At 37.7% G+C, this 17,021-nt stretch overlaps 1 protein-coding gene across 27 annotated transcripts in view; it reads left to right on the forward strand.

The window, feature by feature from the left end:
• Nucleotides 1-17,021, forward strand: part of PTPRD (protein tyrosine phosphatase receptor type D) — a 2,215,209-nt gene that overhangs the window by 221,323 nt on the left and 1,976,865 nt on the right. The gene's annotated exons all lie outside the window — the stretch shown is intronic.

Below are 17,021 nucleotides of genomic sequence, written 5' to 3' on the forward strand. Positions count from 1 at the left end.
CAAAAGATATAAGTATCTTAATATAAGATTAGTGAAAACTAAGAAGGAACTAGAAAAAAACCACTTTTGTAATTTTCAGATTTTTTTTTAATAAGCACAAGTTTAAAATTAGTTTGATTATGAAATTCAATTGAAATTTTAGTTTACAAGGCTTTGACTACATACTAATCCTTTCAAACATGCGATATTTTTATCACTATTCCATTGCTGTCTCTTACTGTGCCTCTAGTGATACTGATACCATCATAATTAGCTATTTATTGATAATAGGAAAGGAGCAAAGAGAAGGGGAGACATTATAGACATGTTCCCTGTAAAACACTTGGGGAGGGAACTACATAAGGGAGATAGATGCATGCCCAGTAAAGTTGGGGTGACCTAGAGAAGATACTTGACTGTCAATCATAGCTGGAGACACAGATGGTTGGCCAGAATGGGCGGGGCCACTACATGGGTGTGAAAATTTGAAATACATAATCCCCTGAACAAAGGAACTCGAGCTCTTGTGCTTTTTGGACTCTTGGGATTCTTATTGCTTGGGGCGAGCTCTCTTGGCTCTCTTCCATTCTCATAAGGCCCACAGCCATGCAGGTCCCACAGGCAATAGACTGGTGAACTGCAATTGGAAACACAAATTCAGCTAGCCAGATGCTGGGCTGGACCCAGCACAGACATGGAAAGGAAACTCTGGACACTGGCTCTGACTTTAGCTCTACTGCATCCCCAGCTATACTTCTTCTGTGACTGGACTAAGGAAAATGGGACTTTGGAAACTCAGGGGTGTAACTCCACATAAATAAAGCTTTCTACTATATGGCATTCGCATCTTCCCTGGGGGGGCCTCTGGAAATGCTTATTCCATCTGTACCCCAAGAATCCCACCCAGCAACTGCTGAGGGAGAGAATTAACAATCCTTGGTTAACAATACAAACTCAAAAGAAGATTTTTACACATTTATTTCATTTTTTTTTACTTTGATCCCTCATGAATAAAGTTTAAAGTATTTATTTTTAATATATGGTGCTAGCATTGCTATTATTAATTTACTAAAATAAGGAGTTACCTTAGTAAAAAGGAAAATAGTTAATTAGTTTTAATATAGTTTCTTTTAAAATTTAAGATGCCCTTAGTATTGAATAGGGAAAATGATATGACAACCACATAAATATTTAACATGAATTAAAAACTTTCTCTGTTCTAAGTATTTAATATATGTATATGTGTTACTTCCCTGAATCTTTACAACTGTACTAATAGTGAGAAATATTCTTGTCCTTCTTTTAGAAATGAGACAACCAAATATCAAAGACTTTAATTGACTTGCCCAAGGACACAGCTAGTACAATAAGCGGAGGAGACAAGAATTGAATTAATTCCCTTTGGCTTCTGAGAACGTACACTTACATCAGAGTTTTGCTCTATAAAATAGAAAATAACTTGGGGTTTTTTCTCTAAAATGTAATTTTTGAGAGCATGATATTTTTAAAATAAAAATCTGATGTCACTTTCCTACTTGTAATGATTTAGGACCAACGGGATAAATCTAAGCTCCAAAAATTTTCACATAAGATTTTGTGTGTTCTAATCCTACCTATTTCTTTAGCTATGCATTCCCTGCTCAGACACTCTCTGTCCTCCCACTGCTAGTAGGTTTTACCCTAACAACACTGGACTATTTTCAGTTTCTTGAACATGACATGGTTTTTCTTACATTCTCAGTGCCTGGAATATCTTTCTTCCACATATTGTCTGTCTAAATATTCCTAAACAGGCTTCAAAACTAGTTCAGATTTCACTACTTCTTTAAAATCTTCCCTGAACCTGCCCCTACCCAGGCAGTTAATCTCTTCTTATTATTCCCCATATATCAATTTCTTTTAAGAAATATTTTAAATTAATTTTTAGGGAGGGGGAGAAAGGGAAACAGAGAGGGAGAGAGAATCATCAGTTTGTTGTTCCATTTATTTATGCATTCATTGGTTGCTTATTATATGTGCCCTGCTGACTGGGAATTGAAACCGTAACCTTGGGATGTTGGGATGTCTTCCTAAACAACTGAGATACATGGCCAGGACCTCCATATATCCTTTCTAATAAATTACATAATCAACAGATATTGTTGCCGCAGATCATGTATACCTTCATGAATCCCCGTAATGATAGTTTCATGCAATCCTTTCTTTATACATTCAGCATCTACAGTACTGCCTAAGCACATTGTAGGAACTCAACCATATTGGTTACATTGAATATTAATTTTGAAAATGTTTATGGTTCTTTTTAAAGCAATAAAAATACACATCAATATTAATGCCCTAATTTTGCTTAAGATCACTGCTATCTACACTAATAAAAGAGAAACATGCAAATTGACCATCACTCTGCTATGCCCACCAGCCAATCAGGAGGGAATATGCAAATTAGAAGGACAAAGATGGTGGCCGCCCAGCTGCTCCAGGCGAGGACTGACTGGGCGGGGCAGGATGCCTGCTATGAGAGGGAGGGCGGGGGGCGAAGGGATCTACAAGAGCAGCACTCCAGCCTCAGTGAAAACAAAGACTGCAGACTCTGGAGTCTGCAGCAAAGATGAAGATGGCAGACTCTGGCCGGAGTCTGCAGCAAAGGCGGCAGGTCCCAGGTGCCGGAGGAAAACCGGTGCTGGAAGCCAAGGGAAGGAAGGCCTATTGCACGAATCTCTTCATGCAATGGGCCTCTAGTATTCTAAATAACAACATACAAGTTTCAAACCATTTGATATAAAAGTGCTCAATAGTGGAAATTTTAAAGTGGAAAACATATATCTAAACTTCTCCCACACTAAATCCAGTTTTAGCAATTGTCTCATATTTGCATATCCTTTTCTAATTTACAAATCTCAGAATCTTTCCATTTCTTATGGTATAACTCATGATGAGTATATTTTACTGAGATAAAGACATCATCTCTGCAGGTAGCCAACCACTTGCAATGTCACTAGACATCATGTTCTGTGGGAAGCCCTGCAGAAGAGAAGTCTGAAATTAATTGAGCATTATCCTTGTGCCATACACAGTTAGGAGATTTCCATGTGTGAGATAATATTGACTCTGGGTAAGAACACAACCTTTGGTTCAGACAGCTTAACTCCCAGTTCCATTATTTCCTAGCAGTGTGACCTCACACAAGTTACTTACTCCCCTATGCCTCTGTTTTCTCATCAATCTAATGAGGATAATAATAGAATTGTTGTGAGAATTATATGATAGCTCTTTGGCAAGGTGTTCATAATAAAGACAATATGCATTAATGGCTGCCTTTGTGATTATCACCATCGTCATGATCATGATCATCACTAATACAAATGACTTCCTTCGATTCAACCATGAAATAGGTTGAAAGTAGGCTATTACATTTGATTCTAAGCACCATTGTGGAGGGAAATGTTTTTCATTTATCTTTATATCCATAATGTCAGGCTCAATATCAGGCACATAGCAGGTGCTTACAAAGACCACTCTTACTTCTGATACCAACTGCAAGTTTGGAGGTCCCCAAGACCATCTTCGTGCTTGATAATTCCCTGGAAGTATTGGTGGAACTTACTGAAAGCTGTTTTATGGTTATGGTTTATTACAGCAAAAGGATACAGACTAAACTCATCCAAGGGAAGAAGCAGTTAGAGCAGAGTCTAGGGGAGTTCCAATTGTAAAGCTGCCAGTTGTCCCAGTGGAGTTATGTACCATGGTAATTTCTGCTAGCAATGACATTTAAAAATATACTGGGAGTATTGCCAGCCAGGGAAGCTCACCCAAGCCTTGAGGTCCTGGGTTTTTGTTGGGACCTGATCATAGAGTTCCCAGCCCCTCCAGAAAATGAATTAACATTGCATGGCTCAAAGCTCCCACCACAAATCACATTGCTAGCATTGACTGTCCAGTGTTGTACAGAGACCCCCAAATATACAAAGACATTCTTCAGGCAAGGCATTCCAAGGCTTAGAGATTACTTGCTAGGATCCGAGGGCAAATGCCATACCTTTCTTTGGGGGCAAGAAGAATACTATACTACATGATATTGAAAAATAACTTTGAATTAATGAACTAGACTTTGAATCCAGGCAAACAGGAAGAGACACAGAGATAGTCAGATCCTCCCAAGGCTTAACACGGACTTAAGGCTACACTGATGTTGATGTTCAGAGATATTATAACAGGAGATAGAATAGGGCACTGAATCAAAGAATTCGTGTTTGTAAGTTATGTTTATAAGCTATGATAGATAAAGGCTTTCCACTAATAAATTGAGGTAGAAAAGGTTATCACAAATCAATGATTTGTTTGTTTGTTTTTTTGACCCCTCGCATGTTTTCTGTCATAGTCACTAGGCTGACACATCTAAAGCACGAGAAATAAAGAACACAAGTCATGCCTGTTGCCCACTTTCCTTATGTTCTTAAACTACAAGAAGAAAACTGATGAAAGCCCTGGCTGGATAGCTCAGTTCATTGGAGTGTCATCCCAATACACATAGGTTGCAGGTTCGATCCTGGTCAGGACACACACAAGAATTAACCAACGAATGAATCAATAAGTGGAACAACAAATCTTTCTTTCTCTCTCTCTCTCTCTCTCTCTCTCTCTCTCTCTCTCTCTCTCTCTCTCTCTCTCCCCCTCTTTCTCATCAATAATAAAAAAAAGAAGTTTAAAGAAACCTGATGCAAAAAGAAATGGAATTATGAATTTTTATTAATTATACCCTAATTTTCCCACCTGGATCAAAGAATGATTCTATAAGCCATTCCTGAAAGCTAAATCCAGCATCTCAGAGAAGATGGTTGTTAGGAACCTCGGTTTTCACCTAATGACCAATTCCTCTCAAAACAGAATCAGAGAGAAGGTGGGAAGTATACTTCTTAATTTTTGTCACTGAATAGATGCTCATTTTTTTACTTTTTTAATGAACCTCCACAAATACTTATTTTATGCAACTGTAATGTGCGCAAATGTATAATGATTAATATATTGTATATATTTCTAAGCAAACAAAGGGAGGCCAGAAAAATATTGTTTTGACTTGAAAGATGTTAGAGTAATAAAGAATCTGTTCTAGTTCCATGAAAATTTAAATTTTTACCTGCTGCTAGTGGATACATAGAAATAGTTTCAAAACTGTGCCAGTAATGATTAATTAAGTACTATTTTCTTTGTTCTCTCTCTCTCTTCAATAACAAAAGGACTGGGGTCAGAATTGTAATAGGCTGTAACAGCAAAAACAACAATAGTAATTAATACTAGGTACCAAGTACAGAACGTTTGTGCCCTAGTCACTTGCTGGGACATTTACGTCTTTTTAAAATGGAACAATAAATATGTGATAAATGTACTGTTACCATACCCACATGCAGCTAAGATTACTGCAATACAAAGAGAGTAATTGATTCAAGTACATAGGTATTAACTGGTAGAGCTAAGGTACATGGCAGTTCTTGTCAATCTTTTCATTTATTTCTATTTACTTTTGTGGTCTTGTGTCGAAAGATTACAAGTACTATTTCTGTAAGGGTGGGGCATGTTCTAGAATATAGTTACCCAGTGTAGTGTTGGGATAAGAGGTATACATTTCTAAGCTACTTGTAAGGTCGCACTTTACTGACTGTGGATTCCCCTGGCAAATACTAGATGTGTGACCTGCAGTTGTCAGGGAGATTATTTGGCTGTAAGCATCAAGAGCCTGATTCCAGTGCCTCGAGTAAGGAGGAGGGCCTGCAGGGTTAGCTATGTAATTTTGTTCTCAGTTCCCTTCAATCTATGCCTGCCTCCCCACTGGGCCAATTTATACTGCAGAGTAAAGTAATGAACAGTTACAGTGTCCCTGGGGAAAATCAGCAAGTTTTACTCAATATTGCATTACAGACAATTGTTATGTATACTTCCCCATTAGTCAGGTTGAACAGACATAAATGAAATCCACAGATATTTCCCAAATCTCATTAAGACATCACTTTACCCTTATTTCCACCAAATCTTCTACTAGGTGGCAAAGAGATAACCATATACATTGATTTTAGTTTCACTCTGTTTGTGATTCTTTTTGCAGAATATGGCAGAGGGATTAATAGGATCGAAGCTCATTTTGAAAGAATTAGCAACAGAATAAAACTCAGGGAAAAAAGAAAGGATGATTAATAATTTAGATAATCAGTACTTAAATAATCACCATGTTTTTACAACCCTCTCCCAAAGTTCGATTCCAATAAACCAAGAGATCTTGAAGAATTACATGGTCAATTGCCCAGTGGTCTTCCTCAACCTTCCCCAGCATCCTCCCTACTCTAAGCACAATTAATTCCTCCACCTTACCTGTGATCATAAGATTTCAGGGAAATTAACAGTGCTACTTCTGGAATAAAGTTTAGAGGCTCCTGCGATTCTCTTTAGATCACATGTATTTTAATTGAAGCTATTGTTTGTTAAGTGTAAAATAACCCAAAAAACTACCTTGCATTACCTAGAGTAAAAAGGGGGCGCTGGCCAGGCTTCAATTATTGATCAGGGTACATACCTAGGTTGTAGATTCAATCCCCAGTTGGGGTGTGTAGGGGAGGGAACCGAATGATATCTCTCACTTTCTCTGTCTCTCTCTCTTTCTACCTTGCCCTTTCTTGCTAAAATCAATAAAAATATATCCTTGGGTAAAGATTGAAAAAAAAAAAAAGGAAGGAGAATATACCAATCTGACAACTCTTTATGCATAGGGATGCTCTTAAGCTCATGAGGGATTGATTGATTGGAACCCAAGATCAGAAAATTGTTGAAAGGCCAAGAAATGACTTACTCCTCTTTTGCTCTTCCTCTGTTCATCGTCATCTCCCTTTGCCTGTCTAGAACCATACCTAGTGTTTCCAGGTCCTGTTATTCAATACATAGCCAGCCCATTGGTTTCTCCTGGGTATTGCATAGTTTTTACTGTTTTCTTTGCCTTTTTCATCTGTACTTTTGACTATTTCACTTAAAATGAATTCTAAAGTTACTAGGCTCTATATGCCCAATGTAAATACCTCGGAATGAGAATTGATTAGGCCCCCTTGGGTCCGCTCCTGTATATGTCTATTGCAAATTTGGCTGTGAGAGGCAGACCCTAGTATGTGGGATGGTAGAGCAACAGTTAGTGAACAGTTGTGTATACATTTGCCTATCAAAGCATGAGTATCTTTGACATCAAGAATAATATTTTACCTTTCATTGTTTTATCTGAAACCTGATACAGTGCCTTTGATTGAAGAAGTGACTGTTTGAGTGATATGTTGTTTTGGAAAAAATAGAAGGCATGGCTACTGCCCTTAGAGAGCATGCAAAGTTAGAGGTTCCCGGGCAGACATTTCTCAGCGCTTATCAAGCAGTAGAAGAGCATCTGTATATTGATGAAGTGCCAACAGCAGCACCCAGTGTCACTGACAGCTAGTCAGAAGAATTGGTGGCACATAAGTGGGTTCAGTAAATGCACAGCTGTGTTCATTAATACTCTATTCTGTCAGTTCCATAAAAGTATTATATGTTTGGGATAATTATCTTGATAACTGAAATATATATTCTACATCACTCAAGTGTTTGATTTATGTTTTTAAGTATATATTGAGAGTTTATTTAGCGAACCCAAAGGTCAATAAAAACTATTGAATTATTTAAAATAATTATGTAATTATTTTCAAAAAGGTAAATAAAATTGTGTCTTAGGTGTTACCAAAGGCTATTTTGATAAAGGTTATTAATCTCATGACTGTCATTGTTAGGTTGTGTGTGTTACTTGTTCAGGGACCTGTTGGATAGGTTATCTGGTTTTGGAAATATTTTGGCACCATGATTGTTCATGGTGCTCATTCTGTTCATTCTGTTCTGCTCAGTCTCATTTAATTCACGTGGCAATTAGTTTTACTGATGAGGGAAGTTAAGCTTAGGGGGTTAGATGCCTTTGACAAGATCACATAGTTACTAAGTATAAGTATTAACCTTGTATACTCTTACCTAATAAGAATAAATTTCTTATTTGTTTCCCAGTTACTCAGGGTAGTTGGTTAAATCAGTGATTAAAAATTATAACTAATTAACTAAACCTGGCCTGTAAATTTTCAATTGAAAGTAGGTCAAAAGAAAAGAGAATTTTATTCACATAAGACTAATTAACAAATTAATATCTCTTCAAGGGTATGCTAGAGTCAAGTGAAATCAGATTTGTGTTTATAATAAATGCTCTGGAAACAGTGAGCAATATAATTAAGAATTGCAAGATTGCAGTATTATGACAAAAAAGAGACTGTGGTAAAGATTGCTTTAGCTAGGAAATGTGGCCAATTTTTTTAAATCCCCATTTTATATGATTTTTTTTTAAATAGGGAATACTTATTAGCTCAGTTAAACAAGCCCACGATAGCCACTTATTCAGCCTTCATGTATGCCATGTCAAGGCCTACCTTGCTTGCCAATGCAAATGTATGTGAAAAACCTGCATCTCTTTCACTACATGTTATATACCTTTAAAGAATTCTAGTTTTGTGGTTGTAACTGTGAAAAAGAAATGAACTTGAAAACATACTACTGATCAAGAAGAAATTGATTATGTACATTAAAAAACATAAATAAATGCAGTTTAATGTGTGCCTTAAATTCTTAATCCCAGAGAATTCTAGAAAATCATCAGTCCATTAACTACTCAGTAAGATAAAACATAAGAAGGAAGAATTGCTGAATGCAGCAGTATTGATTAGGCTTTCCTTATCAATCTCAACCTGTGCTAGTGCTTGAAAACACAGAAATAAACAGTAGGATATTAGGAAACTGACTTTGCTAGTTTCTATTTTATACACTTGGGTTTCCCTTGTGCATTTTCTTTGAAATCAAAGGGAAAACAATGCAATGAATACAAATCAGAACCCTGAAGGAAATGGGCCTAATTTATTAACATCCTTCTGAGACGGATCATAAGAAATGTATGTACGTATAGAGCTTCTGCTCTCTGTGGTTAGGTCAAAAAGAAAAGACAAATTGTTATTTCTTCTTTCATACGTATTTAACTAATGATCATACACATCTTATATAATAAAAGGCTAATATGCAAATTGACCAAACGGTAGAATGACCAGTCGCTATGACGTGCACTGACCACCAGGGGGCAGATGCTCAATGCAGAAGCTGCCCCTTGGTGGTCAGTGCACTCCCACAAGGGGAGTACCTCTCAGCCAGAAGGCCTGAGCCGGACTCATGGCTGGCAAGCCTCTCCCGCCTCTGCAGCAGCGCTAAGGATGTCCTACTGCCAGCCGTCAGTTGGACATCCCCCCAAGGGCTCCCGGACTGGGAGAGGGCACAGGCCAGGCTGAGGGACCATTCCTGAGTACACAAATTTTGCACTGGGCCTCTAGTTCTCTTGTGTAAACTACAAGCCCTGTTGTGAAGGCTAAGGTGAGCATCCGAGGGCCGGGGTGGGAGCATTGATGCAGCTGGTATATGACTCACAGCTGGAGGCTCACCTAAAGCTCCCACTGCTCTGCTACTTGGAATCCTGACCTCACTCTATTCCACACCAGGTCCTACCTACTCCTCCACCATACACCATGGGAATCTGCTCCATTCTTGCTAACCTAGCAAATGTCTGGACTTCCCAAACAACATGTGCCATCTCACATAGCCAGGATTTGCCCTTCCACCTGAATGGTCCTCTTTCTAATAATTTGTCTGTCTCTCTGGTGAACTGTTACTCATTCATTAAGCCTCAAATTAGATACCACATCCTGGAAGAATTAGCTCTTGCTGGACTACCATAGAATACTTTCTGTAAATCCATGAGGGCATTTTCTTCCTGTTGTATCTTTTGTATCTGTGTTCCTCCAGTATTTTCTTTGAAGGAAGAATTTTGCCTTACTGATCTTTATACTCACTGTACCTTACAAATGGCAGAGATGGTACATTCTAAATATTAAATGAAGAATGAATAAAGGCATAGCTGGGGTACATTTCATGTAGTAGAGATTTTGATGGTCAAGTTGGTCTCTTTTGGAGTGGGGCTGACTCTTCTTTATACATAGTAAGAAGGAGTTCTTACCTATTGGAGTGATACGAAATGGCCAATATTAAAAATAATCTTGACTTGCAGAAGCAGCTGTTTTAAATAGTTCAAATAATACCATTTAGGCATAGAATTAACTTGATCTTTATGTGGTTACTGACTAAACATATACTGTGGATATAAATTTATCCATGATTAAGTCTTTACTATATGCCAGAAAATGTTCTAAGAGATACAGCTGTGGCCAAATAATTGTAGGTCCAGGACTCATGGAATTTGCATTTTATTTTTTTTAATTTATTTTATTTTTTAAAAAATATATTTTTATTGATTTCAGAGGAAGGGAAAGGGAGAAAGAGAGATAGAAACATCAATGTTGAAAGAGAATCATTGATGGGGGCTGCCTCCTGCATGTCCCTTATTTGGGGATCAGAGCCTGCAACCTGGGAATGTGCCCTTGACCTGAATCAAACCTGGGACCCTTCACTCTGTAGGCTGATGCTCTATCCACTGAGCAAAACTGGCTAGGGCTGTAATTTGCATTTTAGAAGAGAAGTCAGAAACTAAACAGATGTCCAAATAAATAATTTAAATCCAGCAGTGAAAAAATGCTATGAAGAAAGAAAAAAATCATGATAGGGAAAATAAGATAGAAAGAGTAGTATTTAAGGAAGGCTTCCCCAACAGGTGAAAACCGGCATGAAGTATGGGGTGAGCTTTGTGTTAACCTGGAGGAAAAGCATTCTTGATAGAAGAGACAGCAAGTGCGCAAAACCCACGATGGCTTGTGGGGCAGTGAAAAATGTCTGAGAAACAGCCAAGAGTGAGAACATGGGGAGGATTGTGGATAGTGGCCTGAGGCTGATAGGAAGCCATTGGAGTTTGTGCACAGGAGAGGTACATGATCTGATTTATGTTGGAAGAGATCACCCCCATCCTCTAAGAGTCAACAAAACATTGGGGTCAGGAAACACCTCTAGAAACAGAGATCCAGATAGTTAATTTTTAAATGAAGACTGTAGCAATGAGAGGTTTGAGTAATGGTCAGATTCTAGAAATATTTTAAAGGACTTGCTCACAGGGATTTACTGTTGGTTGCATAGGCATTCATATCTGTCTGAGAAAAGAAGCAGCCAGTGACAGAGGGAATTGTCCTGGTGCTGTGAGCTCTGCCTTCATGAAATGTGGAGTTTCCCTGATGTTCAAAGTCCAGGCAGATGTTTTCATGTTGAGCACACACTAGGTAACAGAAGAACCCCGGAAGAATACATTAGGGCATCTATGATTATGATGGATCATGGATCAAGATAAAAGTAAGAACACTCTTTAATCACATTAATCACATGGAAATGCAGCTAAATGCTGGAATATTGTCCAAACTGTGTTGCCACTTTAACAGTCATAGCTTTAGTCTTGCTTTGTTTCTTCTATCTTGCAGATAAGAATTATTCAGATATCTAAGAGTAGAATCACCCCTGTTTTCTGACTACATCAAGCCAGAATAAAAGCCTAGTCTTTCCCCAAATAATTTAACACAAGCCCCAATACTATTATAAGTTTATTTCAACAAGCCACTTACTGAGATGCCCCAAAATTCACATGGTGAGCATTTTCCTCCATCACAGAGGCAATAATCCAAACTTTGCTCAATTATATCATTTCTGGTGGCCTTTGGCCAAGGGCTTTGTAGATATTGATAGTAGACCAATAATTTTATAACACCTTGGGAAATTTGGTTTTCTATTTATAAGCTTGAAACCCTACAGAAAGATCCATATTAAATTTAGTAGAAACATATTTAATTTCAGGCTTAAGTCTAGAGCCTGCAGACATGAATCATATAAACAAATCAGATGAAGCAGGCCTGCGGGACAAATATACTCCAAGGAATTTGCTATATTCCTACAAGTGTTTAGTCCCACAAACCCCACTCTTCGCTTATTTCCATGCCCTAAGTAGAAAATTACTTTCTCATTTCAGCGATCAGGACTAACAAATAAATGCTCTTTAATTATTATTTTTCCAAGAAATTCACTTAAACTTCATAGTCAAACACTCTTCGCTCTGTTGAGATTACCTTAGATTCCACACACAGTGTTTGCATTCTCTTGAAAATGCCTACTGTTTTGGCAAACCCTTAGGCAGAAATAAGGCTCCTTTTAATAGTTTTCTGTAAGGGTGTTGTTGTTCAACTGTTTTTACCTAGGGAACCAAAGTCTTCACAGGTTGACCCAGAGGAGGAGATGCGAGGCTGCTCTCTTCCTGCTGAGTCTAACTCAAGAGTTCAAATATGTCAGGATGTGGTACATTGAATATATTTAAGTGGATGTGATGTGGTGAAAGTCAAGGATTTGACAGTCTAAAACCACACTCCATGAATTTGGGTATGTCTTCTACCAATTACAAATGATGATGTCCTTATCTGTAATGCAGAGATAATTAAGTGAAGTATAGAGCATATGAAATAATATATGAAATTATACATTAGTTAAGCTCTATGTGTCCATATTTAGCTTTCATGTTTGTTCCTACTGGTTACTATATCTAAGGTATAATTGTTATTGTAAGCCATATAAAATTATCTAAATAAAAATATAATTCATAAAATATCAGCTGTGCATTGACTGCAAAATCTATGGATCCTCTAAATTTATCACTGAATCATTAAATCAAAATATCCCCTGTCAGCAGTGGTAAGTTCTACCTGTTTCCTTCTTCCAGAGGTGTTCTCAAGGACAAATGAAATTAGATAAAAAATGGATCTGACAGGCCACCAATTTAAAGTTAGATGGGGAGCCCTGGCCAGTGTGGCTCAGTTGGTTGAGCGTCATACCATGCACCAAAAGGTGGATGCTTTGATTTCTGGTCAGGGCACCTGCCCAGGTTGTGGGCTTGATTTCCAGTAGGGGCATGCAGCAGGCAGCCAATTGATGCTTCTCTCTCACATAGATGTTTCTTTCTCTCTCTCAAATCAATTAAAAATATTTTTAAGAATATTAAAGTTTGGGGAAGCTGAAAAACTAATGTGTACATCTGATTTTGCAAACTGTTTATGGTGCATTGATTAAAATGATGTGTAATGTAGAGAAAGTCAAGGTCCTGGAGTCAGAACAGACTGCAAGTCTGTGTGTTCTGACTTAGGTGCAAGTCTTTTAACCATGGGAATGTATATTTCTTTATCTGTACTACAAATATAAGTAAACATAGTGCAGAGAATATTAATATGTATGTACACATATATAATATTTAGTCCATTATAAAATACGATGTAAGTGTTTATAGAAGAGACCTTGTTTGTGTGATAAAGGCAACAGCTTAGCATGATGCCAAATTACTCTGTGTGGATTTGGCCAGTGCAAATGTTTAACTTGAAGAGATTTCAGTTGAACTGGATGTTTCAAAAAATAGTTCTTAATGTTATATTAAACAGTGCACTGATAGAAAGTAAGAGATCTAATTTTCAAAATGTCAGATCTATTTCTGGGGAATAATTCACACTCTGGGAGAATCTCATTGTGTCAATAACGTTTAAATGATTCACTGTTGTTTGTAAACCTTTCATTGTGATAGCTAGCACAAAATAATATCTGAAAAACATGATTATATGGTTATCACTCTGGTTAATAGGGTTTGCAGCCTCTATGTACACACAACAGCTGCTGGAGCAAGCCCTCAATTAATTTTACATAACAGGAGCAATTTTACACAATTACTTGAAAATCCTTGGCCATGTTCCATTTCTCTGACATAAACATATGGGCCAAAATCACAAGAAATGATGACTCCAATGGGATCTCTTATAGTAATAGTTATAGTTAATATTTTTTCAGGTTAAATATTTCAACTTCTATACAATCTCACTTGATGTTTAAAAGTTATATTCATATGGATAATATTATTAGTTATTATTAGAGCTAACATTCATTGTGTGCTTCCTAAATTCTGTACCTCTCCTAAGTAATTCAAATGCAATACCTCCTATAATCCTCAGACTTTCTAAAGAATAGGTTCCAAAGTTGTGTTTTCAGTTAAGAAGAAACAAATTTAGCAAGGTTAAGTAGCCTTCCCTAGGTCACAGTGGCAATAAGCAGAATAGGTGAACACCAGGTTGGCTGGTGTCTAAAGCTAAGTTCCTTAACCACAAAGCATCCGGTTTCCTTTTGTCACTATTCAGCATGCTCTTTGTCAAAGCTAAATTTAATATGATTTTTTTCTAACTATAATTACAAATGACTTCAAAATGCATGTGTTTATTAGCAGCGACAATTAGTAGCATCATTTAGGCACCATCAACTATTTTTTTTTTTTGCTAATTATCCATTTAGACATTCATTCCACAAGTATTCATTAAGCACCTACTGTCGTCAAGCCTCTGTGCTTGACTTGACATATTTAGTCACTCCTCCTGACAAGATGTGCAGAGGTGTGTTCTCTAGTCAGGAACCATGTTTGCTTCTTTCTAATCACTTTATCTCATAATGTACTTCCTTCCCATTCAAGAAGAGAATAATCAAAGTTAAGTCCAGATTACATATATACTGTGTGTGTGTGTGTGTGTGTGTGTGTATGGCTAACATCTATGAGTCTTTTAATCATACTTCTTTGTTCCTATTCCCTTACTTGACAAATGACCATATTATAGCATACTAGAGACCCAGTGTGCGAAATTGCACGAGACCCATACCCCCTTGCTCCTGGGACCCCGACTCCCTCCACCACGCTGCCACGGGCAGGACCCATCAATGCACCTTCAGGTGACTGTTCATTACGGCGTTACAGTGTTATGGCCACAGGCCTTTTATAATATATAGAATATAGATATCATATTGCATTGTAATTTCTACTTATTTACCCATTTTCCATTTTTATCTATGAACTCCTCCAGGAGAGATGTTATGTATTTGTATGTTTTTAGCAAGTAGATTATGATCATGTGTTTAATGAATTGCATTGTCTAAAAGAAAAAATGAATAAACAAGTGGATGAGTGCAATTCTAGGGTACTCCAGAGAATTTAGGATCAATACCTAAGAGAATTCTAGGATGAAGACATGACAATTCTTTGATCACTGTATTCAGTAACAACTAGCTCAGCTGGAAATGACAGAAATTGCCTCAAATGTGCTTAAACTGCCATGCAAGGAGCCTTTTTTGTGGCTCCCACCTGCCATGTGCCAGGGCTCAGAGTGAATTGCACAACAACACGAACTATGGTTAAAGTAATAGGCTTTACTGGGAAATGTTGCTATCCAGGGGTAAGAGCGGAAGGCCTGGCTACTCTAATGTTCAATATCCTTTGCCACGGAGGTAAGATGAGGCCAGATCCCTCCTTGGAACCTCTATTCTTACTACATGCCAGCCAGGCCCAGGAAGGCTCTCACTGGGAAGTTAATGAGAATAAGGGGACCCATGCCTTCTGCTCTGACTGAATCCTGGCATATACATTTTATCAATAAAGCCTGCTTCTTAACCCATATTTAACCATTGTGCCTAACTGGTAAACTACAAGACACTAACCATAGAATGTGTAAGAAAAATAAAGAAAGAAACATGTGGCTCATTTCACTAACAAGACCATAGGTATATTGAAGACTTAATACAAGTTAGGGCACTGTGCTTCATGTGGCTGCTGTAGTAAATTACTACAGACTTAGTGGCTTAAAACAACATAGATTTATTATCTCATCTATCTAGAAGGCAGAAATCCTAAATGGGTCTCACTGGGCTAAAATCAAATTGTAGGTAGGAAGCTCACGCCTTTCCAGAAGCTTTTGGGAACAATCTTCTTCCCCTCCCCCTCCCCTCTCCCCCCCTCCCTTCCCCCTCCCCCTCTGCCTTTTTCAGTTTGTGAAGGCCATCCACATTCCTTAGCTTGTGGCCCCCTCTGTCTTCAAAACCAGCAATGGCTGATGGAATCATTCCTATTACTCTATCACTCTGTCACTCTGAAACAGGCTCTCCTGCACCCCACTCCCATATTTTAAGGACCCTTCTGATTACAGTGACCTCACCAGGATAATCTCCCTATTTTAAGGTCAACTGATTAGCAACTTTAATTCCCTCTTACACTAATATAACCAGGGATTTTAATGCGGATATCTTTGGGGATCCATTTTTCTGCCTACCATGGAGGTGTCTCTCTCCTCTCCTCTGTTCCTAGCTCTCTTTCATCTTATTAGGGCTTTATTATGAAGTTCTACAAGGCAGAAAATGCTTACCATCAGCTAATAGGCTACAGTCTTCTAAGTTTAGGTTCAATCCGGGAAGGAAAAGTTATCTTCCTTCCACTAGCGTGACCTTGGTTCCTGGGTCTGTGATTTCTGAGTCGTGTCATGCGCACCATCTCTGTGGGCAACAAAATGAAATGCTCCTTTTCCTCAGAACTTAGTCACACCTTCCCCTATATGATACAGATTTATGATCGGGGAGAGGAAGACACAGGGAGAAGGACTTTCCCCAGTCTGCTAGTTAGGAAAAACAATAAGGAAACCAGGAGACCAAAATGTCCATTGTATAGCAATGCATTGAGGGAAAAAAGTGTTTCTAGGGAAAAATAGGTCTGTTTGTGGTAAACAATATATCTCTACAGGTCTGTGTTGGGGGTATGCCCATCGAGGGTAAGTCAGAAATATACGCTCCCTATAAAATTTGGATCTTAGCTTATCTCTGTGTGTTTCATCATATATAATATATTTTAAATTCTGCATAATAAAAATACTTTGCTAAAATTGAATTTCATGCTTTAAGTTTTTAAATTAAAACAGAAAGTTCAAAACTTAGCTCAAAAAATAAAAAAGGCTTCCAAAGGTAAATACTGTGTTGACTTAGATAAATAATTAAAAGACACTATTTTAAGAAAACACAATATGTGATCTTTCTGTCAGTTTTCTTTTTCAAGTATAAAAACTTAATTTTCTGTTGTAATCATAAGATGGTAGTGTCCTAGGTTTTACTTTAAAGAAAAAAAGACAACAACTAATGTTCAT

This window comes from Plecotus auritus (genome assembly GCF_963455305.1).
Source record: "Plecotus auritus genome assembly, chromosome: 5".
Taxonomy (NCBI): domain Eukaryota; kingdom Metazoa; phylum Chordata; class Mammalia; order Chiroptera; family Vespertilionidae; genus Plecotus; species Plecotus auritus.